General features: G+C 36.7%; 1 long non-coding RNA gene across 1 annotated transcript; it reads left to right on the forward strand.

Annotated features, from left to right (window-relative positions):
- Positions 1 to 249: 249 nt before the first annotated feature.
- Positions 250 to 26733, forward strand: LOC139083408 (uncharacterized). Its single transcript, XR_011540105.1, has 5 exons — positions 250 to 364; positions 783 to 995; positions 10488 to 10764; positions 20685 to 20851; positions 22804 to 26733. It is a non-coding gene; the product is annotated as an uncharacterized lncRNA (long non-coding RNA).
- The last annotated feature ends 339 nt before the right edge of the window (positions 26734 to 27072 follow it).

Here is a 27072-nt window from a genome sequence, read left to right on the forward strand (position 1 = left end):
CCACCCCAAATTCCTAGTGTCTGGGAATTTGCTAATGTTTTAGATTGTTGCGATAGTTTGATTTATTGTTCAGCAAATGTTTACTCCCCATGGATGCTGGGTTTGGCTGTCTGACGTGCTTTGGCTGACAATGTTAGTGGACACGTTAGTGGACACAAACAGATGCCTTAAATGTGCATGCCTGATTTGGCTAGCCTCTGGCGCTGTGGAGTTGAACCATGAAAAGAAGGTGCCATCGTAACCTAGGCCCTAGAATGAGATGCATGGAACGAATCTACATCCTAGAGCAGGGCAGCCCAACTGAGTCCAGCCTAGAATGGAAGAACCACAGTTGACCTGAAGGCTTGGGAGAATAAATGCTGTTGTAAGTCTCCGGGTTTTGAAGTGGTTTGTAATATAGCTCACACCTTTGTCTTCTTAGTTGGATTAAGGACTTCCAACAAACTAGAGCTGTCCGATACATAGCAAAGTATTATCACAAGATAAAGAATGTGTGGAAGTTCTCTGACCGGAGGCTAGCATGGTGCTGTCTCAATAGATGTTTTCTTTTCCTTCGTTGGGCAGTAATAAATTTATGATTGTTGTAGGAAATTGCAAAATCGTAGATAACCATTATTAGAGAATAAGTTGTTGATAACGTTGTCTTTTTAGCAATTTTGCCATGTAAAGAACTCAAATTCATAGTTACTATTAACCTTTGTTGTGACGGTAATATCTTGTGTTAATGTAATACTTCTTGCATTTTCATGCACCCCATTCATTGAGTGCGTCCTATTTCATAGGTATCGTGAACTTACAGTCCTATGTAAGTCTAATGATGCTACATCTTATAAATAAAGGAATTAAGTTTAGAGAAAGAGGTGATCATCGGAGGTGGACGTGATCTCTTCAGGTGTCATAGACAAGATGAACCAAAACTGGATCTGGAATTATGGCCAAGATTTGGAAAGGAACAGAAGAGGGCATCCCGATTTTGAAAAAACTACTAGAATAAGGTTTGTGGAAGGGTGAGGATAGAAGTCAATTGGGATTCCAGTATGTCTGGGATAGAGGATTTGTTTAGGAATTGGTAATAAATAGATTAGAAGTGTACAGTGGAAAAATATTTTCAAAGATTTTAAAAAAAGGACAGAGAAGTTTATACCTGATGGAATAGGCAGTGGAGAGCTTGTACAAAATAACTTTGAAAATAATGATTTATGAAGATGTCTTATAATGATAGTCAGTTAAAATCTTCAGAGTTTGAAAAACATATTTTAACTGCCTATTCTATGACTATGACTTGCCAAACACTGTGCTTGGTACATAAGTGGAGAATTAGGCATCACAGGGGTTAAAAAATTGAATAAAATTGAAATGATATTGTCCCTTTTCTGAGTAGAGCAGACAGGTATTTTTATAGCTATAATACAAGTTATATTTTAGTAAGTGCTATAATAAAGGTAAAAGACTTAAGAGAATATAGGTGAGGGAGAGATTACTGTTTGGAGGATCAAGGCAGTTTTATGTAAAGAGGTTGCAAATGGACTTGCTAGTAAATTACTCCTAATGGGCAAAAAGAGGCAGAATCCAAAATGATGTCAAAGCTTTTAGTCCAGGAGACTGTAATAATGGCATTGGCACTGACAGAAATAGAAATCTGGAAATTATGATAATATTAACTTTGCATCAATTTCATGATTGTTATGGATTGTGATGAGTCAACTAAACTTTTTTGATTCAGTTCTAAATTCTTTCTGTGGCGTAGTTATGAAACGTAACACATTTGTTTTTAAGAGTTAACCTCATTGAACTCAAGATGTTTAACTGAAATAGGGTTGGTACTTAAATCAGTAAAGAATGAGGAAATATATCGCCATTTGGTTCTTCTTGGACATAAATGATGTGTTCTGGAAAATGTGAATAAATACTTAGCTTTGCTAAAAGTATATTATCTTACAGGCTATCTGTAGTATCTTACCTTTTAGAAAGTTTTGGAGGGAGTGTGGAGAGAAAAAATTTAACTATAACCCTGAGAAGTTTGATGATAATCAAGACATATATAGAAACAGACATATGAGAAGAAGAATCTCATATTGTACTGTAACAAAATTTCAGCAAACATGAGCTTTGGTCTAAGGAAAGAAAAATTCAAGCCAACTCCACGAAGTCTTGGAAAATATGTACAAAGACATTGCCAGTAACATTACATTCCAATCAGTAACACATGCTTCTCTTGAGGTTAAAATTACTATTTTAAATAAGTCAGCAAAGACAGTGAAATTTCTGCAGATGCTATTATTTTTCCAGTTTCTTATTAATGCTTTGAGTCAAACTCCCCTCTCCCATTTAAGATGCTCCGGTCTGGAAGCTCTAAAATGCTCTTTCTGTAGGCTGGATGAGGCACTTTTCTCTCTCAGCTCTCGGTTTCCTCATCTGAAGAACGAGAGGGTAAGATTTGATTTCCTCTCTCCCTCCTTTCTTCCCAACCTCTCTTGCTCCTTCTGTCTCATCTTCCTTCTGTGAATTTTATTGAGGCCCTCCTTTGTGTCCTGGTTTGGAGTCACCCATTTTACGTGAAATACTACAGTCCCTAACGAGTCTCTCTTCCTCCAGTATTGTCCTCCTCAAAAAATGGCTTGAGTAATGAATCTAAAAGGGCCTATGCCCTTTCTTAGTCTGCTATTGATAATTCCACCTGCTGTGGCTCCCATTGACATTTCCATTGCTTCAACTCAGGCCACTTTCCCCCATTCTCTTGTCCTCTGGCTACTGCAGCATTCTCCAAATGACGGGAGAGCCCTCTCTGACTTTGGGCATGAACAAACTCCTACTCATCCTTTGAACTCTTCTCAAATACCTTTCCTCTGTAATACCTTCAGGAAGAGTTAATCCCTTCCTTCTCTTAGTCGCCATGCTTGGTATTTGCCTTTATTGTAGCACTTACTCCATTGTATTACACTTGACTTTTTATACGTCTGCCTCTTTCAGCCCTGGGCACAATGCCTTGCATGTGTGGTCAATAAATATGTGTTAAATTGTGAGCATTTCAGAGATTTTTGCTTGTAATTGAACTGTATGTATCCTTAATTTTCAGCCTCTTTTTGATAAATCCAGAAATCACTGAAAATTAAAAGAGCAGGAAAATGTGATTTTAGTATTTCTTTATCTAAAAAGTTATATCTGAGATGTGAGTGTTTATCAATTTCAGTGTATTGACATTAAATAAAGCAGTAAAATTTGTTATCGCTCTAAGGTATGGATACATATCTGGGCTTCTTCTAGGTGTTGAGAAGGCATCAGACGATTGTTCATATTATGGACTCCTGAGCTGTTTCTTCATCAATTGTTTGCTCACCTGTCCCTCGACTTCATGTTATATATTCTGATATGTACTCTGAAAGCCCGTCTGACACAAATTTGGCGACAGCTTTCATTTGAGCCAACTTGACCACTTTGCCTTATAAAAACACTGTAAAGTCCAGGATCTAATTGGCAAAAGGATGACTTTTCCAGGGATGAAGTCAGATGCAGAGCAGCTCCCTAGTTATATTCTCTTAGCTAGAACTTTCTGTTTTTTTTTCTAACAGTACTTCTTTCAACAATATCAGGAAATTGAGCAGAAAAAATATTTTTGAGGGGTAGTTGAGCTATAATTTGAAGAAATATATAGAAAATGTTATCTTTACTTCTTTACCACCCTGACTCATTTTTTTCAGCACCTATAAAAGTTTTACAAAAATTCTACTTTTAAAGTGTAGATTCGCCTTATTTGACATAGTTTTAAGTGTTAATAGCTCAATGCAAAACTTTAAATCTTATATGGTTGTTAAAGGAAGCACCTTTTAGAAAAAATAACATCACAAACATTTAGCCTTATTAATACTAAAAAGTAAAAATTTTAAAGGTGAAGGTTGAGGTTAGAAATTTGGAGTTGACCTAGTTAGTAAAAGACAAGCATGGTCAACAATTTTACAGGGAAGTGAGAGAGAACAGACCTTTCAGCCTGGTGAGCAATTACCTGTTAGTGATTTTTACATGAATAGGTCTAATAAAGTGGTATAATTTTAAGCCATTCTATGGTAGATGAAGTAGGTAATGGATAGCAAGAAAAATAAGTCCACTGTAGTTAAAATTTATTTTAACAAACTTGGGAGGGAAAAGAAAGATGCTAACCAAGGAAGCAGGGGGGCTTCATGCTCAAATGATTTTTCTCCATAATGATTTATTTATTAGAAGGTGCTGGAGAGCAACCCAGAGCAGGCACAATCTGGTGGGAATTCAACCCTTGAAATACGGGTGAGACCCATGTTCGTATTTGCTTAAGCGTCAGTCTATGTTATGGGCTGGGGAGAACTCAGGCAGAAAACCACTCTCCTATTAGCTTACGGTATCATGGAGAGGGTTTGAGGCTTCCACTGTGGCTGGGGATCGAGGAGGAGATTCTGAAGAGGATGACTCCACAGGTGGGGAACCCCAAATCTTCATCTCAACCTCCGCCAAGTTGCAAAGGCACTGAGGGAAATCCAAGGAGCTTATGGAAAGCAACAGCTGCATGGCTGAAAATACGCAACAGAGATTTTAGCCACTGCTAAATTAGATTGGCTAAAAATAATAAAAATAGTTGACCATAGCTAGTGTTTTGGAGGAATTGCAACTTTTATACACTGCTGGTGAAAATGCAAGGGGGTAAACCACTTTGGAAAAGTTTCACAGTTTTTTTAATAATGTTAAACATCCCTCTGCCATACGTCTCAGCCCTTTCACTCTTAGGTATTTGCCAAAAGAAAATGAAACATGTTCACATGAAGACTTGCACACGAGTGTTCACGGCAGTTTTATTAGTAACAGCCACAGACTGGAAGCAACCCCAATGTCTAACTCTGGAATGAATCAATTAATCGTGGTGTATCCATACAATGGGACACTACTCAGCCATAAAAATAGACAAATTATTTATATACTCAATAACATGGACGCATCTCAAAATCATTATTCTGAGTGAAAGATGCAGGCAATAAAACAGTGTATACTACATTATTGCATTTATATACAATTCTATAAATTGCAAATTAATCTATGCTAACAGAAGATAAATTAGAGTTGCCTGTCCCTGGTGAGGGACAGCAGGTAGGGGCAAGAGAGGGGCTACAAAGGGCAGGAGGAAAGTTGGCAGTGATGGAAATATTTGCTTTGTTGGTGTGGCAGTAGTTTCGTGGGTGAATCCTTACGCCAAAGCATAGTTTTACTCTAATTATGTGGAGTTTATTGATCTCTAGTTATACCTCAACAAGCTTTGGTTTTAATATTTTTATACTCTCTGTTAAAACACACACTACTCGCTTTCCTTAGTCTTTTATCACAGCAAAATTTAATTGTTCTTGGGGACTCAAAAGTCAATATTGGTGGTTTGTCATCTTGGACCCTATCTTAACTGTGGAGGCCTGGGGAGGTTGAGTCCCTGTTTCCACTATTCAGAAGACAGATAATACCCTAATCCATATGAAAATTTTCTCACCAAATGTGTTACTTCCCAGAAGCTGAAAGTGTGAAATAGTGGCGCATAAAATGAATCTAGGAGAGAATTTAATTGGCGTTATTGATTATCTTACTGTTAACCTCCATATAGTCACTATCAAAATTGAGATACATAGCCAATGTTGAGCAAAGAGAGAACAATTAAACCAGCCTAACCCCACCTCCCAGGTTATTAACCCTGGCTTCTAGCTGTGGACGTAGAGAGACTGGAAAATTCGGGGGCCTGAGATTCTTAAAGGGCCAAGACAAGGCTTTCCACACTGTTGGTGACTGGTTCTTACCCAAGCTTCTCTAGTAAATACTCTGCCTTGGGGGCCTTGAGGGAGATTTTATGCTTTTCATTTTCAATCAAGAGATTATTGAAAACTTAAATTCTGGCCACATTATATCTTGAAGTTTATTGCATCTTAAAGTTCATGGACTCTCCAAGTGTGAGGGTTGGCAAGGACTATCAGATGCACAATATAAAGCCATAAAACAGATCGAGGAGACTTGGCAAGTTATTGAAAAGAAACGGAGAGTGAACATCAGAAAATAACACTTGGGCCTTTCACAAATGTAAATCTTCTAAAATAAATTCTTGTTTTCTCAAAAATAAGAGCTATTAATTCCATGAGTAGCCCTGATTTTAAGTGTCAGATCCCAAAAAGCACAGACTCTAGAATGTAGTTATCCAGAGAGTAATTTGGTCAGAGGAGTTTTCACAAACTCACTAAAAAGTATTCTTGCTCCAGCCTTACAGACAACTGCCGGGCCACCTAACCTGCCCACGGCACATCCCACGACAGTCTCAGTCCTCAGGAAACTCCCTCCTCATGGACAACTGAATAAAAATTTACCTCCTGCATTTAAAGGGTGCTTTTCTAACACCAGAACTTTTTGAAAGTCCTTCTTTCGGCAATGAACCTTTTCCCATCTATTTACTTTTTGCCAACACTACAGGTATATATAATGTATTTATTTTGCAGTTTGCTTTTTGCCTAGAATAAGCCAGCCTTCATTGTGATCTAGTAAATATTGTATTTCAGTACTATGTAACTGTAAAATATTAATTTTCACAACACTAATTACAAGAGAGGTACGCATTGCACTCCTTATTTTCCTAGATGAAAAATTGTAAAGAAAGAATATATGCTATGCTTTCCTTAAAGATAAGGCAATATTAGAGTCTGCCAAAACACTCAAGAATCCTTAAACGATCAGATCATTAATAACACTCTGTCTTGATGAAAGAGACATGCTTCCATAGAAGATGGAACTAGGGGCTAGTGCTTGAATTTAACGGAGTAAAAATTCCACCAACTTTACAAAAATTATGCATAAGAACTTGGTCTGCTTTGTCAGTTCAGACAGTTCTTATATTTTATATGATGGTGTTTGCTTAGTTTGCTTCGGGTGTTTTTACATAACTTAATCCTATCAAATTCTCCATCAAAAAGGTAGAGTGAGGACCATTATGATTAATTTTTTTTAGTCAGAATAATAAAGCTTAAAAATGCCTGGTGAAGCCCATAACATATTTATTTAGCAGCAAAGCTTCAGTCTACTAACTTGCAAACCATCAGATTTCAGTTTTCCAAATACTTTTTATTTTACTTTGAAGAAAAACTTTGACATATATTGTTAATATGTAAAGAGCAAGAAATGTGGAAGTAATTATTATTGTAACCTTTACCCTGTTGACCTTAAACAAGTAGACAGACAGTTGTTTCTACAGAAAAAATGAGTTTATCTGGGATCAGCAAAGAATTGCAATTTGGGGATTTGCAACCATGGCAAGCCATGTACAAGTCCCCAGCAACAAGGGGAGCTGAAACTCCATAGTGGGGCAGAGAAAGTCGGAAGAATGATTGTAAACAGAGTCCTTTGGAGGAATGGAGAGTTTGCAGTGTTGTGGCGTTTCATTGGCTGAGTGGTGACGGTCTCTCAGTCTCTCACTGGCAAGAAGAGGACGTCTTCCATTGGGCTCTGCTCTGGAAGTGGGCATGAGAGCTCCTGACTCCATTTTAAATGAGGTTTCTGTTTATTAGTTTTCACAACTCATACGCAACTTATCTCTAAAGATTTTGGAACTACTGACAAATTGACTTTTTTTCTCATAACCTCCCCGAAAAGTAAGTTAAATGAAGGAACAAGCCTCATTTTAAAGTGTGGAGGGTCCAATCTAAGGAGGTGATTTGTAATTTTGTTCCAATCTGAGACTTGGCCTGGGAACGGGTCTGTGGGTCCTAAGGCTTGAAAGAGCAGCCTCTGCAGTACCTGTGGATCCTGGGTGGGTTGGGGTTGAGGTGGGGGTGGGGGTGTAGGGGGGGGCATTAGGTAGTAAACTCTGCTGATGAGAGACGTCTGCTAACAACACAAAGTGGCTCCTACAATCCCAGTGAGAATCAGTCAGTTTAGCTTGAATCTCGAATTCACTGAAATCCAAACAAGTATTTTTTTATTTGCCTGTTTTTTAATTAGCACTAACACTTCTAGCTAGAATCCAAAGATACAGGAATTGGCTTCAGATTTCTTTTACCTTAGTAGAACTGGGTATAGTTTTTACTAACACCTAGAGAAGAAAACTTTATAGAATTAAAAAAGAAATACCCAACAACACAAAAGTGATATCAAAATGGACAGGGTATTATATTAATCTGGGGTGTGGGGCACGTTAGACAGATTTAGACATTAGGAAAAAAGTTAACATGCTGTTATTTCAGATTATTTTATTTGATTTTTTTTCCACTGGAGTATTTTCTCCATTTCTAGGGTTTGAACAATATGGAGGAAAAAGTTACATAAATATGTAATTTTTCTATTAAAGTTGTAAAAACCTGTGTCACTGTTTATATGTCTTACATCTAGTGGGGAAAGGGGTAGGTAGTTACAGAGAGTAGCTGGCTTGGTTTGGCCTAATTTGATATTGCAGACACAACCTTGGGAGTTTAGTTTTACTAACATTGAGAAAGTTTAAAATGGAAGAGCAGGCACAGAAAAAGCAGTGCACTTTTATTTTTATTATAAACAATTAGACTTTAATGCAAACTAAAGTCATATTTCAGATTATTTTTGGAGAAAGTCCTGCTATTCCTATGTTTTAAAGATCAACTAGTTATTAATTAGATAATTTAAATCGTTTCTTAAGAGATAGTGGAAGATAGGAAGGAATTTGGGGAGAGAAAGACAGAAGAGTTGATATTTCACACAGAGCAGTTGTCAGTTATCAAAGAAACGACTGTCTGTTGAGGTTGCGCTCAAAACACCAGAGGCGATGCAGGATATATGTGTAAGAAAGAATGTTTTCTCTGGAACTGTAAATTTTACTTGTAAGGATAAATTTCCTAACTTAGCATTTAAATTGAGTAGATGAAAACTTTGTCCCCCAAAAGTGTGTGTGTGTGTGTGTCCCTCAGGATCCTTCTAAGGCCGAACTGCTGTGTAGAAATGGGGTTTTTCTCCTTACTCTCACATTTTACAACAGTTTGCACAAGTCAGGCAGGGACTGCCAACCCCTTGGTTTACAATTCTCTCTTTGTGCTAGTGCTGTTACAGGGGGCAAGAGAGAACTGGCTGTGGGAAAACAATAGGCCTTTCTCATCTTCTTTACCATTCTACATAACCTAGAAGAAAGATAAATAGAGGGAGGAAGAGGAGACCAAGAAACAGAGAGAGAAAGAGAGAGAGATCTTTCCATTTAACAGTTAGCACTTCAGAAAACACCCACCGAATTGAAATTTTTTCATCCCTCTGGCAAACCTGCCTTTGGTCTTTGTTTTGGCTATCCTCAGACAGGGCTTTATTTGTCTGTGCTGGCTGGCCACCTCAGCTGTGACAATTAAAATTAGGCCACTGTTTATAATTCAAGGTATGTGTAAAAATCAAATGGAGGAGAGTGCTCTAAAGGTAAAGAGATTTAGTGAAGAAGACAAGACAGAGATGGCTTTCTTGAAGAAAATGACGTTTTTAGTTATTTTTCTGGGTCTTGAACTGTTTTCCCTGAGGCACCTTTTGGCTCGCCAGTGAAGAGGAACTGAAAGAATTCCAGACATCCACAGGGGTCTCTAATGATTCTCCAGATGTGTCTTTTCAAGAGGCTTGTTACTTGTAGGAAGGGTGAACGTACCTTAATTATTCAGCAACTCCTGAAGTTTTATCCAAACTATGTGTCAAATAAATAATTTTTTCCTTGCTTTAGTTGTATGCAGCATTCATTTGACTGTCAATTCTATCAACGATTGATTGCCCAACTTCAGGTTTAATTTTAAGATTCAAACGGCTGGCTCCTTAACTTGCTTGTTTGCCCCATAGAATACTGGTTATCCTTAAAGAATATGCATCAGTCCCCTTTGGTTTCAGATTCCCTAATATTTGTGCTTATGGGGATCCATGCTCTAATAACAGGATACAAACCTGTCTGAAATATAAACTCCAGGCATGTAAATATGGTAGATTTGCCCTAAAAGTCAGATTTGTACCTTCAATCTACCGTAGAATTTATAGCACAGATATATTCCTTTTTTTCCTGTTTGTTTTACAATAAGAAATTGCGGTCTCTTGAGTTCTAGAGTTTCTATAAGAACAACAGAAGGAGCACTCAGCTAGCGTTTAGTCTCCATAGGCTTTGTGGAAGTGACCAGATGTCCCGCATTTGTCAAGGGGGGTAGGGAATTGGTTTTCTTCCCTCTGCTGATTATTTCCTTCAAAACGTCTGCAGTGGATACATTTCGTGCCTTCACTGGCCCTCCTTGCGATTCTTATTCACGCCTTGCTCTAAGAACATCATCTCTGATAACCTCACTGCTTTTGTAACCGGGGCATCAGGAAGAACAAAGTTTGTTGTTCCTTTGTGGTTCTGTAGTTTACTGTATAAAAAGTTTATATGAGAATTCTCATATTGCCTGTGTAGTCACATAAAGTAAAATTATAATTTAAAGTAGGCAGGATCCTGGGTTTTTTTAAAATTTTTTTCCTTTTTCTCCCCAAAGCCCCCCAGTACATAGTTGTATATTCTTCGTTGTGGGTCCTTCTAGTTGTGGCATGTGGGATGCTGCCTCAGCGTGGTTTGATGAGCAGTGCCATGTCCGCGCCCAGGATTCGAACCAACGAAACACTGGACCGCCTGCAGCGGAGCGCGCGAACTTAACCACTCGGCCACGGGGCCAGCCCCAGGATCCTGTGTTTTTGAAGACAGAGCTCAGACACATATTTTAAATATTCTCTTAAGTGCTGAATTTAAATAATAAAATGCAGTCTCTTTACATGGTGAGTACTATCATAGAAAAATAGTCCAAGATTTGGAAATGGGAGAAAAGGATTACTGGACGTCCTCCAAATGGAGTGCTGGGTGTTTATCAGACTCTCCAGAGATTATCGGATTTTTAAGAGGTGTGCACTTTTGGGTAACTTTCTATTGAATAGCTCAGGTGTTTGTGAACATTGTAGTCTCAGAATCCCATTACATTCTTAAAAACTGAAGACCCCAAAACTTTTGTTTATATGGGTTTTACCTATTGATATTTACTATATCATAAATTAAAACTAAGAAAATATTATTTATCAATTTATTTTAAATACCAATAATCCATCACCTGTTAACAGACACCTTATTTTTATGAAAATAGTTATATTTCCCCAAAATAAAATGTTCAGTGGAGAACAACCTTGTTTTACAATTTTGCAGATTTCTTTACTGTCTGGGTTGATAGAAGAGAGTTGGATTCTCATGTCTGCTTCTGCTTTCAATTGGTTGCAGTCTATTGATTTGGTTGAAGTATATATATATATAAAAAAAAATCAAACTAGCCTCACACAGATTTGTAGTCAGAAGAAGGAGGAGTATTTTAGGAGCCCTTTCATGTAATTGATGTTCTTTTTTGATATTACACTAACACTTGATAAGTGGTAGCTCCTTGAAGGTTAATTGCAACGTGGAATCTGAAACCATACCAATAAACTTTTCAAACCATTCCTTTTAAATTCATTGTCCTATCTTGTACTTTAAATGGGTCATTTACCTATATTTGATCATATAGCATCATGCATTGGTCATTTGGAAAATATTGGTTTGTGGATGCATGCAGATTTACTAGATGTTGACACATTTGATATCCAATATTTAAAAAAGTCAAATTTGTTCATATCACTACCCATCTCATCAGCCATTTTGGCAAATCAGATGGTCTAAGGAGGCACACGTTCATGCGGTTTGGAGAATAACTTTAGAATGCACATGCCATCAGCCCCCGGGAGCCCACTAGAATATATTTTCTTAAAGGGATCACTGCACAAGTATGTAAAAATATAAGCACAAAGGTATTTATCACAGCATTCTTTATAACAGAGAAAGACTGGAAATATCTGACTTAGGTTTTCTAGAATAGATAACCTATTAAATAAAGTGTGGGAATACAAAAGACAGATTATTTTACATCCGTTAAAATAGTCTCTTAGTATATATATATTTAATGGCCTGATAAAATGTACATGCTCTGTTGTGGAGTGAAAAATTTTGTTATAAAACAGCATTATAGCATGATCACATTTATAGAATTTTTGTGTACACACACAGGCATAGATAGATGGATACAGGCATAGATACATAGATGAAGTTTTGAATGAGAGTTCTAAAATGTTGATCATAAATATCTCTGAGTTGGGAGATGTGGGGGCTTTTGTTTCTCTCTGTAATATTTTGATTGTTTAATTTTTGTTAACATAAGCATGTATACATTTTTACAGTCAGAGAAAGCGATAAAACTATTTTCTTTTTGGAAAATGAAAGTCAGTTTTGTTTCTAAAATTAGAAAATATACATGGATTTTATTTTTATTTACTTGTTTATTATTTTTATTGAGGTCACATTGGTTTATAACATTATGTAAATTTCAGGTGAATATCACTACATTTCGACTTCTGTATAGACTACTTCATGTTCGCCACCAAAAGTTTAGTTGCCATCCATCACCATACACATTAGCCACATGTATTTTATTGTGACAGTCAATGTTGGCAAGAGTTCAAAGCAAGGAGTTGCTTCTGTGCTGCCAGTAGACATATTAGTGCAATCTTCCTGACAAGCAATTTGGCTCAAAATTCTTAAAATTTTTACACTTGCTAATTTAGCCAGTTTTTGTCTATTAATTAATCCTATAGAAATACTCAGAGATATACTCAAAGACTTGTGTAAAACCTAAGTGCCAAGCAATAGGAAATAATTCAAATATATTATGGCATATCCATTTGGTAGACTACCATACGGAGGACGCTTTAGATTTTTGCCTGTTAGCATGTCTATGGTTGCATGCTACTGTGATATGGGGAAGGAAGGAGCAGGAGGTTAAGAAATGGGGGTCCTAAGCCATCTTCTCCTGCTGTTGGTAGGTCTGTGGGATTTCTAGTCTTTTCATTCCTTTCTTTCCTTCCTCCTGCTTCGACTTCTAGTCTCCACTACTCTGTCTTGCTGCACCACCACCCTGCTTGTTAGTGGTCCATGATTCTAGGTGTTACCTAGAATTACAGGTCCACATTCCAAAACCTTTCTAGTGATATATATATATATATACTCATAGATATCAAACTATACATTTTCCATTCAGAGAGCAGAAAGAATTCAATATTTAAGAATTATATATCTTTCTTTTATGGTGGTATAAATTTTCTTTTCATTTTTTTCTTATAAAACTATTGAAAATTCTTGTAAAATATATTTCCTAAGTACACTTAAGACTTTTTTGGATAGTCTGTCTTTATATTCAATTGAAGTTTCTGTGCACTCAAGAGCAGCCATAATGGCCTCTAAATAGCACTAAGTTTATGATCCAGCAGACATGGACTCTCAGGGCAGCAGCTTGAGAAATCCTTGAGGAGTCAAATGAAATTGCTGATTTAGAGGATCTCTGAGTCTTTCTCCAATTTCCTAGTAAAGAGAAAGTCCCATTTTGTCCAAAGGATTATCTTTCCTTTTATTTTTTTTTTAAGTAGAATTCTATAATACCAGATTGATTAAGATAGAATAGTATGCATATTTTAATATGTTTGTACTTTTTAATAAGCAAAGAGTCTCTATTGAATTGGTAGTAAAAGATTGTCAATCTTTAATATTAGAATGTAGTTTTGAAGCCAAGCCCAACTCTGAAGATGGATATTATTACTGCATCCACAGAAGTAATAGTGTTTTATTTGATATCAATACAGAAGGAGGGGAAAAAAGACATAACATTTAAAAAGCCAAGTAGAAAATAGTTTTTCATCTTAATCATAACTTTCCTTTTAATCTTAAATAATTTTTTAACTTAACTGTGAAATAATTTTGACTGTCCAAAAACATTCCTATACCTCAATTATAAAAAGACAATTTCAGGGCAGGCCCGTGGCCGAGTGGTTAAGTTCGTGTGCTCTGCTGCGGTGGCCCAGGGTTTCCCTGGTTCTGATTCTGGGGGGGGGACATGGCACCGCTCATCAAGCCATGCTGAGGCGGCGTCCCACATGTCACAACTAGAAGGACCCACAACTAAAATATATGCAACTATGTGCTGGGGGGATTTGGGGAGGAAAAGCAGAAAGAAAAGAAAAAGAAAAAAAGAAGATTGGCAACAGTTGTTAGCTCAGGTGCCAATCTTTTAAAAAAAAAAAAAAGACAATTTCCCTCTCTCTGGACAATGTCAGCTGTATTTTTCATGTATTCCTTTTTGTGACTTATGTTTAAGGATTAGATCTAAAGGAAATCTAAATAGAACCCTCACTATAAACAAACTTTCGGGAAAAGCAGCAGCAGCAGCAACAAGAACAATAAAATATCCGTTTCTCACTAAAAGGATAGCAAAGATTCTGGTTTAATTTCTTGGCATCTAGGAGAATGTTTTTGTTGTTTAAGTCACATGCATGGGGGGAGTATTTAAAGTGGTGTGAAATTTTGGGGGAAAATTCACAGGATTTGGGGGTTTTGGTTCATGTGGACTCACCCACTCTAGTTTTATTTAGTTTAGGTTTCAGATGAATCCAAAATTTCTAAACAAGGCCTGATACTCCTGCCAATATTTTCATGGCTTATGGTGAAAACTACTGTTATCCTTAATGATAACAAAAGGCAGTATTGTGCGTTTCTAAGCACTCATTGCACACAAAATGCCTAATGACATTTCCAACTTTTAAAAGAGCTGCTTTTATATATGAATTTGAACATACTGAGCTAAAGGTTGGTTTTATAAAATTTTAACGTTAGTAAAATGGAAACAATTTTATTTCCATTGAAAAAAAGGCCATTTATTATGGGTAAATGACAAATTATACATTATTATCATGAAATGTTAAATCATACAGGTATTTATATGCGCTAAAAGAATCTGAGTACTATTGAGGAAATGATTTTTCCAAACAGTGCTTTGTTTTATATGAACGCATGTGCATGAGAGCCTGTTTTTTTCCTCTCCGATACATTTGCTTTTATATTTTAATATAGAACTACCTTGCTTTCAGCCATATCTCTTAAGATGTCTTACTGGGGCCAGCCCAGTGGCATGGTGGTTAAGCTCAGGTGCTCTGCTTCAACAACCCAAGGTTAGCAGGATCTGATCCCGGGCCTGGACCTACACACTGCTCGTTAAGCCTTGCTTGGGGTGGCATCCCACATACAAAATAGAGGAAGATTGCCACAGATGTTAGCTCAGGGACAATCTTCCTAAAGCAAAAAGAGAAGGATTGGGAACAGATGTTAGCTCAGCACCAATCTTCCTCACCAAAAAAAAAAAAAGTCTTACTAAAGAAAAGTTCATGCAACCTGTACAAAGCATGATGGGATGACATGCAGAGGGAGTTTTTACAGTGAATTCATTATATTTACATAGCACTTATTATTTACAAAGTTATTTATGTCCAGTGTTTCATTACTCATCAGAATATCTCGATTGTGCAAATATTATCTACATTGATCAGATGATAACCCTATGGCCCAGAGAGGCTAACAGTTGCTCGTTAAATGGTGAATTTGAAAAAAGCATCCAGCTCTCCTGACCTCTTATCGAATTTTCTTTTCACTACCACACTGAGGGAGGGGATCATTAACTCAGATTCTGGAGGCTCTCACGCTGGCATGAACCCTTGATCATAATTGACCTAAATTATTCTGATCTACAACTGTTTAAATTAAAATTCAACAAATAATTGCTCAACTTCATTTTATGCTGACTACAGAGAGCTGCCCTTGGAGGGCCTGCAAAGGGAATCTATTACCCAGAAAATAAAGCAAAGCTTTTATTGAATTGAATTAAAGTGATTCATTTCTTTTTTCTTCTTTAAAGATCTTTTCATCGATTGTTAGTTAAAAAAAAATCCCTTAGGAAATTCTTTATAAATGAATAAGGTTGATTTTGTGATAAAACTAAGTTCTGCTACTTTACTTTTTCCCTCCCTTGGAGTGCTTGGAACTTTCTCCTCTTTACGTCGGCCTTCACGTCTTCTGCACACCCATTATCCCGAGTAGCTTTTCTTCCTTTTTTCCACACTTTAATCTCTTTTCTGCTCACTCAAGATAGGCGTGCTGTAAAGGTACATTTCACCCTTGTGGTGGGGTACTTAAAAGTCAAAATGTAAAGAACAGAGTGATGTATTTACCATTCTTCCGGAATTGATGCTGCTTCTGGAAGCATATATCGAACTGAGAAAATTTTTATTTTTGTGAAATTTTTAATCAGTCCCTTCATGCTCTTGACCAAAACCTTTTGAGATTTTACTAAGTGTGGAGACCGGTCCTAAGTGCTGGGAATTCAAAGATGGTTAAGACCCAGGCCTTGATCTTAAGAAGGCTGGAGTTGAATATAATCTCCTAGTTGTTTATTTTTGGCCTGTTTCCAGATTTTTCACGAAATTTTGCATAGGTCTTTGAGTGAACCATCATTCTGTGCCTCTGACATGCCATACAGCGCATTCGCTGGACGCGTTAAATGGAAGGGAAGGGATGGCTTCGATAGTCATATCACTAAGCCTTCTCGGGTAATAAAATCAGCCTTAAAGAAGACGTGATTGGTTACACTGCTTCAGGATTGTCAAATGTGGAAGAGTTAGAATTTGGAGAGCCATAATGAGCTATGTATTAAAGGAAAGTTACAACTCATTTTCTGACATTCAGTCCGATTGGTTTAAATTCCTATTTTTTTCTTTTTTCGAAATTGGTTTGAATTTCCTAGCCACTATCGCTACAAGACCTGTCTTTTCTTAGTTCAGAGGGATAATATTTTGCAGAGATTTATATACAGCATTTCATACACATATCAATACTAAGGTTTGTCTTCATAAGCATTTTTTTAAGTCAGCTGATTAAATATTAAGGTTTTGTCTAGTTGTGAAGTAAGATTTTTTCCAAGATTTCCAAATCATGGTTACTGAAAACAGTGAAACCCTATATTTCATTGGCAAAGAGCTATAGGGACTTGAACCTTTAATCAAGAATTGCTAAATGCTTCAGTTTCTAAATTGTTTATGAGTTAACCAGGACTCTCCACCCAAATCTGTTCTGCCTGAGTGTAAGGGCTGGTTCTCTGCTTACAGTACCCTAGACAGTACAGCTCTTCTATGGTTCACGCGTGACTGAAGTCGAGATGAGATGAGTGTGATCTGATCATGTATAGAAATGCTTGAACATTGTTGGCATGGATCCACTCAAAGTTACTGGGTTTTCACTTGGGGAGGAGTGTGGAAATGTGTTTTAAATGACATTCTATCTTCTCTTCTGCTTGTCTCTTAAAAGCCCCGCCTGTCTCTTTCAGCCAGTGTAACACAAAAAGTCTTCCAGGAGGGCAGGCCGACAAGCACAGGCTTTGATTCACAGCCAGCTTTGTTCCAACACAGTTGTATGAGTGCCACATCCATGAAACTAATGCCCCTTTTCTGGCCCTACTACAGAAGTCCAAGTTTCCTTTCCAGACGGCTGTGCAGCTTGAGTGCCGCCAGTAGGCTAGAGTCCTTATCCACCCAACAAAAGAGATGTCTGCTTCACTCTGGAATATTAGTGTGGCATTTCTAATAAAGACAATGTGGGGAATCATGCAGCTGGAGATATATATGTAGAAGGCAATATTGTTAGGTAAATATAGGTATGGAACTTTTTTTCTTGGCCGCCTATCCTAAGAAATGATATATCGTATCACTAATGTCAGGAGAATACATCTTTTTAATTTAAGCATTCAGTCAGTTATTAAAAAATCATTTTTTGAGTGCCATTCACTGAGTTTGTCTGTGTGCTAGGTGCTGGGGATATGGAAACAAATAGGACATGCTTCATTGCCAAAGGCCATACACTCATAAGCAATTAATTATGAGACAGACGAGAAGGTGCGCCTGAAGATAACAAAAGAGGCAAGAGTAAACTAACGTGGCCCTGGGGGAGAGGAAACCGTAGAAGCAAGGAAGCCTCCCCAGAGGAGGGGGTTCAGGCTGAACATGTGGGGTTTGGAGTTTATTTGTTTGTTCCTGTTTCTTATTGTCTCCTAAAGTGAATGAAATTTATCTTACTCAACGTAACATTCATAGTTTTAATTTTACATAAATGATCTCTCTTAATTCCCATGACAAATGTGTGTTACTCCTTTTTACATAGGAGAAAGTTGAGCCTTAGAGTTTGACTTACTCGGTAATTGGTAATTGGAGAAACTGGAGCTAAAAATACTCCCTTGGCACCAATTCCCTTGCTTTTTTCATCAACGCACTGCCTCGATTTGATGGTATTTTGGCTTCATAGCCATAATATTTCATCACTTGAAGTCAGCTCACAATTGATTATCCATTTTGATTTTGATTGACCCAAATGCTAAGGAATTTCTCCTTGCTTTTGATTGCAAGTATTAGAGGAACAAAGAAAAATTATACAAGTAATCATGTTTATTGAGGAATTATTAAATGCCAGGTACGGCATTTGTACTTGAGTGGTTTAGCTCACAATAATCTTATGATGCAGCTACTCTGTTTTTGTTTTACAGATGAACAAACAGAATCTTAGAGCAATGAGGAAACTTAGCCGAAGTTGCCAGTTAGCGTGTAGAAGAGATTGATTTAGTCTTGGCAGTCTGATTCCAGAGCTCAGGAACCTCATCAGTCTGTTCTAATATCTGATGAGGCACAAGTTTAGTCCACCCTATCATAGTTCAAGAATTAATGAAATAGATGATCCAAACTCTCGAAGACCCTCTCCAGAGTTTTAACAATGTAAGATTATTCTACTGTATAAGTGAGGGAAAAGTAGACAACATGTGGTATTGGGACACCTGCACTGTGCCTTTTCCCAATTCACTACTTTATATCTGCTTCCTTTTAAAACACAGCCTCATGTAACTGCTTCATATTTATGTATGGCATATTTGCATATTAATGATGGCTCTCTAGACAGCAAAGCCGGCATATACAGGGTGTGTTGGATGCTGTCACGTCCCTTTTGCCCACACTGTCAGAGAAGTGCTTTCCAAAAAATATAGTAATGCCCTGTTCCTCTCACTTTGGCTCGCCTTCTAAATTTGGCCAAGAAGTAAGGAAATCTATCTCTTCAACAGATTCAGATTTGTTTGTATTTCTATACCTTAGAAGGGCTTCTGAATTTTTCTCTTCAAATCATTTAGGTAAAGGAGGAGCCAAGGTGGGAGAGTGAACAAAAGCAGGAGAGAACATAAATTCCAGGTGGCTGTGAATTGGCATGCCTCTTTTGTTCGTGACTCAGAACTGGGTGCTGTGGAGTGCTAAATCAGACTGGTCGTCTGGTAGAGTCAAAGACGACTGAATCCTCAGAGGAACATTATGGTTGGTGCAGTATATCACACAGTCCTAGAAATTAGTGATATAAAGTATTTCCGTGGAGAAGACAGCCGTTTAGTGAGCAATGCTCCAGGACTTGTCCATCAAAACAAACTAAAACCAAAGTAGAAACACTCACTATGGCGCTTAGAATGGACTTTCAGAATATCTGTTTTATGATTATGTTTAGATTCTGTGTAGTCTAAAGTTTTTATATGTGATGTTTCCTTTTCTAAACATCTCATACTGATGTGAAATTAGAGAAGCTGGTAGGAGGGTGAGGAATCCAGATGTGTTGTTTCTCTTTCCTCATATGATAAAGATCAGGATCTAACTAGATCTGAAAAACTAAAGAGGCACCATTTGTCCCAATTGGAAAGCCAGACTTCCTGGCAATCATAGTACATGGATTAAGCAGAAATTGAAGAGCAGAGGAGATACCAAGAAGTCCATCCACCTGTTACAGAGGTGTGTGGCAGCCTAAGCGTGTGTGAGCTGTTCCATGAATCCAGAACAAAGAGGAAAACTTGAACCTAAGAAGAAAGAACACACTCATCGGCTTGGCGTGGTGCTTGATTTAATCAGACACTTTATCTTAAGGGTATATGTTTAGGTTGAAAACAAATTATTTGAGCAGTTCTGATGTGCAGTATATGGTTCAGACAATGACATAATTTTTGAATATTGAGTTCCTTTCCCGCAGCCTTGGTTTTCCTAATGGACAAACTAATAGTGACTATTTACTAACTAGGTAATTCAAGGAAGTCGAGTTAGCATAAAATGAAATTGCCTCACAAGTTTACCTGATAGTGGTAAAACGTTACCATTCTTAATCTCTTATTATGACATTAGATCTAAAAATTACAGTTGTATTTCCAGTTGCTGCAGGATATGGCACGAATCGGATGTTATGTGGGAGTGCTATTTACCCCAATTAATTCAGCTCTTTTCTGCTCATCTTCTGGTCTGGTGGAGTACTTCATTTTCCGGGGGCTTGAAGAACACTTTCAGAAAAGGGCATGGAATATAACATTGTAGCTTGTTCCCCCCAAACAAAAATTACTCTGGTAAAATAGCTACTTAGAAGTTGTTTTCATTTTAAAGTAATCATTTAAAAACAAAACAGAATAACTGAATTACTGTTGATTTCAGTTTAGCTCCTTTGGCATTGCAGAATTATATTTTTGCTGCTACTATAAGGGAATAATTTTTAAAGCATTATCTGGAAGTAGAAATATGTGTTTTAAGTGCTAGTCCAAAATTAAAAGAAGAGCACTTTTTAATACCAGTAAAGAGAGAGAGACGCAAAGTGGGGAGGGATAGAGAATCAGTCGGAAAACATGAGAAGCGAAAGGAAACTGTTTACATAGCATCTGATTTCTGAATGACTCTGCTTTGTTCTTCCACAGAAACAGGAAGAAATGTCACATGGAATCATTAAAATCATAAATTCTCCTATCTTCTTGTGGAAAAATTATGCAGACTCTGACTGAAAAATAATGTGGTGACTAAAGCAGAAGATTAGTGAGAACATCATTGCCTTTGATTGTCCTTCAATATCACCTGTGGTTCTAAGGTTGCTAGTCATTCATTTCTTTTCTTTCTTTCTCTTTTTTTTTTTGAGGAAGATTAGCCCTGAGCTAACATCTGCCGCCAATCCTCCTGTTTTTACTGAGGAAGACTGGCCCTGAGCTAACATCGATGCTCATCTTCCTCTACTTTATAGGCGGGATGCCTGCCACAGCAAGGCTTGACAAGCAGTGTGCAGGTCTGCACCCAGGATCCAAACCGGGGAACCCTGGGCCACTGAAGTGGAATGTGCGAATTTAACCGCTGTGCCACCAGGCCGGCCCCCTAGTTACTCGTGTCTAATAAGTCATCTCATCTCTATGTCAATTACTGTGTTAACATAGACTCCCACAAGACTCTACAGTGCTTCCCAGAGCACTAAAGTAATGCAAAGATTGACATGCCCCTGTGATCAAATTGTGCATCCAAAAAAATAACATATTCACCAAAAATGTAATCCTTTTACATCTTCTGTCACTAGACTTAATTGGGTAGTTAGACGATTTACAGGAAAGTTTTCTTTGATGCATCTAAGGTCAGGTTAAGCTTGTGAAGCCTCCTACTTGGAGAGGGATTGTAAAAAGGTAAGCTTTAGACAGAAATTTACCAATCGTTTGCAGAATCCATTTCTCTTTCTTCAGATATTGCTCTTGAGCTCAGTCTGGTTTCCTTTGCTTTGTCCTAAAGTAGAATTTCAGTTGTGCTGATGACATCATAATTCACAGCAGAGAAATTCGCCCACTTTCCCGAGTCAGAGCATATACAATAAGGTTGTTCCTGTGGCCATTAGCCATTACCAATTCAAGATATAACAATAGTAATAATGTTAGTAATAATGATAATAATAAAGTCAACATGATTATGCACATAATCAATTGCAGACACATATTATCAAAAGTAGTAATTAACAACTATTCAGTTAAAAAATGAAAGTTCTGAGGAAAAGTGAAAAAAGTACCAAAGTATCAATAGGACTCTTGGAAACTTTGTCTCCAAATTGATTTTTTTGGAGTTCTATTTTTCTTTAATGTGATGGAGTTTTTGTTCTTTTTATTAGTGTTGGGCCAGAAAAATATACCTTAAATACCAGCTGAGTGATATGCAACTGATCATATAGTCATAGAATTTTAAAGCGAAAAAGGAAACTTAGCCATCATTTACCCCAATGTTTACAATGACAGATCATCAGAATTACGTAGAATTGCCCCCACACATGCATATGTATATATGCATATCATATATTGTCATACATCTATCATGTGTGTGTATATGTATATAAGTTGTACATATATATGTCTATGTAAACATGTCGCTGAGCTTCATTTCTGGAGATTCAGTTCTAATTTAGCAGATCTGAAGACGGGTAAAGCAAAGTTTTCCATGACCAGCCAGATTTGGAAATCCTTTAAGTCACAACTCCCACAACTTTGCATAAGAGGCAACTGAGGGCTATGGAGGTTGGCCAACCTCCTAATTGTCACACAGTCAATGGATAGCAGTCAGGGATAAAACCCAGGCTTCCTGATTCTTGACTTTTCCTATTAACTCAGGCTGCTTCTTCAGGATGGTGCATGAGAAATTGCTAATCCTGTCTGTCACTTCACTTATAACCGTCTCTAGTTTTTGTTTACTAAAGAATTATTTATACTGCTGATTCACTATTTAGCCTTTAAAAGTAGCCAGATATCGCATTTGTACATAAAAATAAAGCTGTTAACACTTGGTCCCTTTGATTGGAAATAATTTTCGAATATTTTCTCATTTCCCTTTGTTAAGATTTATCTTCCTAACTTGTGGTTCTTCCATTTCAAAGTTAAACTATTTAAATCTAGAAAAAAGGAAATTATTTATTAAACTCGCTTGCTTCACAATTTGAGAAAAGTAGGCCAATGAATTGTTTATTGAGAAGGTGGTGTCATTTCTTCCTTTCTCTCTCCCCTCCCCTTATAATCCCCAAAGGAAGTGGCAGATCTGAAGAGCTGAAATGTAATGTAATATGCTGACTCGTTTGCCTGATGGATGTGTGACTGCCCTCTGTTGGATGAAATTAGATCTGCTCTTATATGTTAGACTGTCTTGCCCTCTAGTGGTTTGTGCAGAAGATAGTAATGAAGACATTGGAGAATACTGCATGAAGAATCAGGTAATTACTTCTCTACTTTTAAATAACAAAATTCAACCAAAAGCCTGATTTAATAGTAATTATAATTTAAGATGTAATAACTCACCTTAATTGCTCCTCAAATTTCATTTATGGATAAATCAATATGATCATTAAGTTAAATTAAATTAGTGTATTATATAAGGAATGTGAAATTTATGGTTACTTGTTATACACAACTCAATTTATCAACTTCTTTAACTAGAAACTTCTAATAGGTCATTTTTGAAAATGGAATTTCTTGAACTGGAGTGAATTTGATTCACAGTGGCTGAGATTCTGCCACTAGAGAAGTAGCTGAGATTTTAAATTTTTTTAAATAACCCTCACTTTTGAAGAAAAAATATTCATTATTTGTCCCCACCAGAGCTTTGTATGTGCTGTCCCTTTTCCTGGAGTCACCGTTCCCCCTCTTATCCTGAATTCTCAGCCGTGTTAAACCGAGTAGTCTACATGTACAGTATTTGATGACTTCTAAACACTTCCGGGATAGAGTGGATCACAACTTCATTTGTGTAGAACCCTATTAAGGTGCTTGTCATTGTCCAGCACATTTCTGGGCACTGGGAAACTTTAGCTATGAGCATCATTTTTTAATTTAAAAATAATTGTTAAACTTGCCTTGCACTTTTGCATATTTACCTTTTCATTCTTTTTTGAGATCACTTTTTAGTCAGCTGTTATAGATTCCAACTAGATCCTTGTGCACAATTATCATTTATCTCATACGATCTATCTGTGCACTCTAGAAGGTTTTATTAAACATTAACTTTCAATTAATTAAATAATCTTCCAATAACTTTTTTTTAATTTCTAAAAGCTATTTCTTGTTCACAGATTGTTTCTTTTTCATGGCATATGATTCTTATTTTATGGATACTCTATCTTCTTCAGTCTCTGAAAAAACATATTTGATTTTAAACAAATTCTCATTATTATGATACACAAATTGTATGTTTCTGTTGTTTTTTTCTCTATCATGCTGCAGATATCCTCCAGTCTGTATTGCATGCTGGTTTTGTGCTCACATTTAAGAAGGAGTAAATAGGAAGCTTGGTGTTGTGTAAAGTTCGGCAGGCTTCATGGCAGAGCGAGTGGGTGGGAGCGGCCATTCAACCAGAAACCCCTAAATGCCAGAATAAGGAGAGCTCTGCTCTACAGCTTTTCGTTCAAAGAGTTGTGCTGGCTGTTCAGACAGAGATGATGCAGTTTCTTCAGAGAAGAACCCCGTAACTTTCATCCATAGCTAAGAGCCCAATAGCAGGGATATTGCGTGTGGTGGCGGCAGACGTCTCTCTGCTAAGCTCACGGTCCCTGAGTCAAAGTCACTCAAGAGTCTCCTTGAGCAGGTTCAATCTCTCTTTGACTTTGTCTCCTGCAGTTTCCTTCCCAGTTGTTCCAGCCTCCAGCTTAGTGTCACTTCTGGTTCGTCTTTTTTCGTTTCTTCTTCTTCCAAAATATATGAGTTTCTTGCCCGTTGATTGCATCTTCACCATTTTCTTCACTGTTGTGGAATTTACACTGCTTTATTTTCTTTACTATCAATTTAAGAGTCTGTAGGGGTGGAAAGAGATAATGCCTGTGATCAGACCTCCATTTTGAAATAGAGGTCCCAAGAAGGACCGAGAGAGAACACCAAACACTTGTATTGTCTTTGTGATGAGAAAATAGAGAGTGGGAGAGAGTAGTGCAGTAGTACATATTTTAATTCCCTTCATGTTCTTAAAGCCCGCTTACTGGATTAAATACCTTATCTTTATTTAAACCCAATAATAAAAAATTAGAGTTAAAGTGCTCGCTGAGGTCATCTTGCCAAACTTCAATTTGGAGGTTGGAATTCCTTCTCTACCATTTCACTCAATCTTCTTCCAAAATATACTTAATCATCCTCACTGAGTACTTAATGAAGCAATGCACATCGTTGGAAAATTCTGCTTTGTTAGAAACCCTTTCTAACATAGAGATGAATTCAGCTTCTCTCTTGGTTTCACCCACTAATTCTAATTTGTCCATTAAAAATGTGCCTCAGAGGACTCTGTGAATACCTGGAATTGTATATAAAATGATGTCTATAAGTGTATAAGAACATTTTTCTGGGAAGAGAGTCCGTAGGTTTCATTATATTCTCAATCTATAAACAAACAAAAGGCTAAAAGGCACTAGTCTCAAAACAGTACAGAGAAAACTGGCTTCCTTTAACTTCTGGCGGTTCTCCAAATATCCAAGAATAACTGTAATCCATTTTTATTTTTGGTATTTATACAATGAAAGCTTCAAAGTCATTAAATAGCATGATACTGTGGCTGTTTGAATAGGATTCAGACTTTAAAGAGCACAATCTGAAGTTATTATAAACCTGTTTAGGTCCATACCCATAAATAAAAAGGGGTCAATTGGTAAAACAAAGCAATAAAGTCAGTACACTCTAAATGATGGGAAGTAGAGGTTTATTGTTTTTCTGAAGAAGTAGGATGAACAAAATAATACCAAGAATGCTCTCTGTGCTCTTGTGTTTAATCGCCATACTTGTAAGCTTTTCAGTAACAAAGGATGGGATCAAATCGGTGGGCTTTTTGCCTTCACTGACAAGTCCACCAGCACTATTTAGAAAAACCATTGTAAAATCTCAAGCAATTTTTAGAAAGCACATTGTTGTATTAAATCATCCTAGCTTCATGAAAAATACACAGTTATCATGACTTCATGAGAAATTTCAGTTTTTTCATTTTTATAGCATATAATTTTTCTTTGTTAAATAATTTAAATAATAACTGACAATTTTAGACATAAATTAGAAAAATTAGGTAAAACTAAAATTATATGAAATATCACTATCCACTGTATCGATATTAAGATTTTGGTGTATATACTTTCAGAATAAAGTATATTCTTTGACCTCTTTACTTATCAGTATATTATGAATGTCCTTTCATAATATACTTACTTTTTTATTTCAAATTATAACATAGTATTCCATTGTTGGATGTACTACACTTTACTTTATCTAGATAGACATTTTGTTTCCAGTTTTTGCTTCTATAAACAACAGTATAATATAAACCTTATCCATATATATATTTTTGTGCATTATACATATTGCCAAAATTCTCCTGAGACAAATTTATACTCCTACCCGAAGAGAATTTGAGTCTCTTCCGCTTTTGCACACTCAGGCTAAACCAGGGTATCAAAGCCCGTTTTCGTTTTTACTAACCTGTTAGGCAACATGTGGTTTACGTCCTTGTTTTCTGATGCCTTCTTCTTTGGGGTGGGGGAGTACCTCATTGCAAAAGACCGCTATTTCTATCTAGAAGTAATACCAGGTCAGTGTGAGTTCTCCTGGTTTTTGAGGCTTGTGACTTCGTAAATAATAAGGCTTACTGTGAGACGTCTGCAAAGAGCCTATGATTCTGAGATAGTTTTGCCTGATAGTTCAAAAAAATTAATTCAATCCACCTCTGTAAAGAAAAAAAATACATCTTCATACTCTTATAAGGATGGAAGATGCTGTAAAACATCAATACATATTATAGTAAATTCCCAAATTTGTGAGCTATGAGGGTGAAGAAAAGGAAAATAATGCAGAGGAAGAAAGGGCTGCTAGATTCAGAGATAATCCAAAGGCTTCATTTTGACCAATAGCATAGACTCCTCACCCCTGATAGTGCCTGCACGCTGCTATCAATGTATTATTTAAAATAAAATTAAAGCAAAAAATGAAAATAAAATTAAAATTAAGTGGTATAAAAATACCCCCCTTTTTTTTTATAACATCATAGTTTGAAATACAGTTATTAATGAGCAAAAAGTACTCAAAAAGAAGGTAGAAAGAACAGGGAGACCCAACTTTAGATAAATTGACAATGAATCATTTTCTGTAAAATTACATTATCATTCTTATTCAATTATTTTAATTATTATGCATTTTAGAAACTATTCTATTTTCCTCCAATTTTTTTTTCACATACAAAACCCCAGAAAATGATGCCAATGAAATGATATATAATAGGGTTGTTTAAACTTGTAAAATATATATAAAAGAAAATTATTCTATTTTAAATATGATA

Source organism: Equus przewalskii, chromosome 5, assembly GCF_037783145.1.
Source record: "Equus przewalskii isolate Varuska chromosome 5, EquPr2, whole genome shotgun sequence".
Lineage (NCBI taxonomy): Eukaryota > Metazoa > Chordata > Mammalia > Perissodactyla > Equidae > Equus > Equus przewalskii.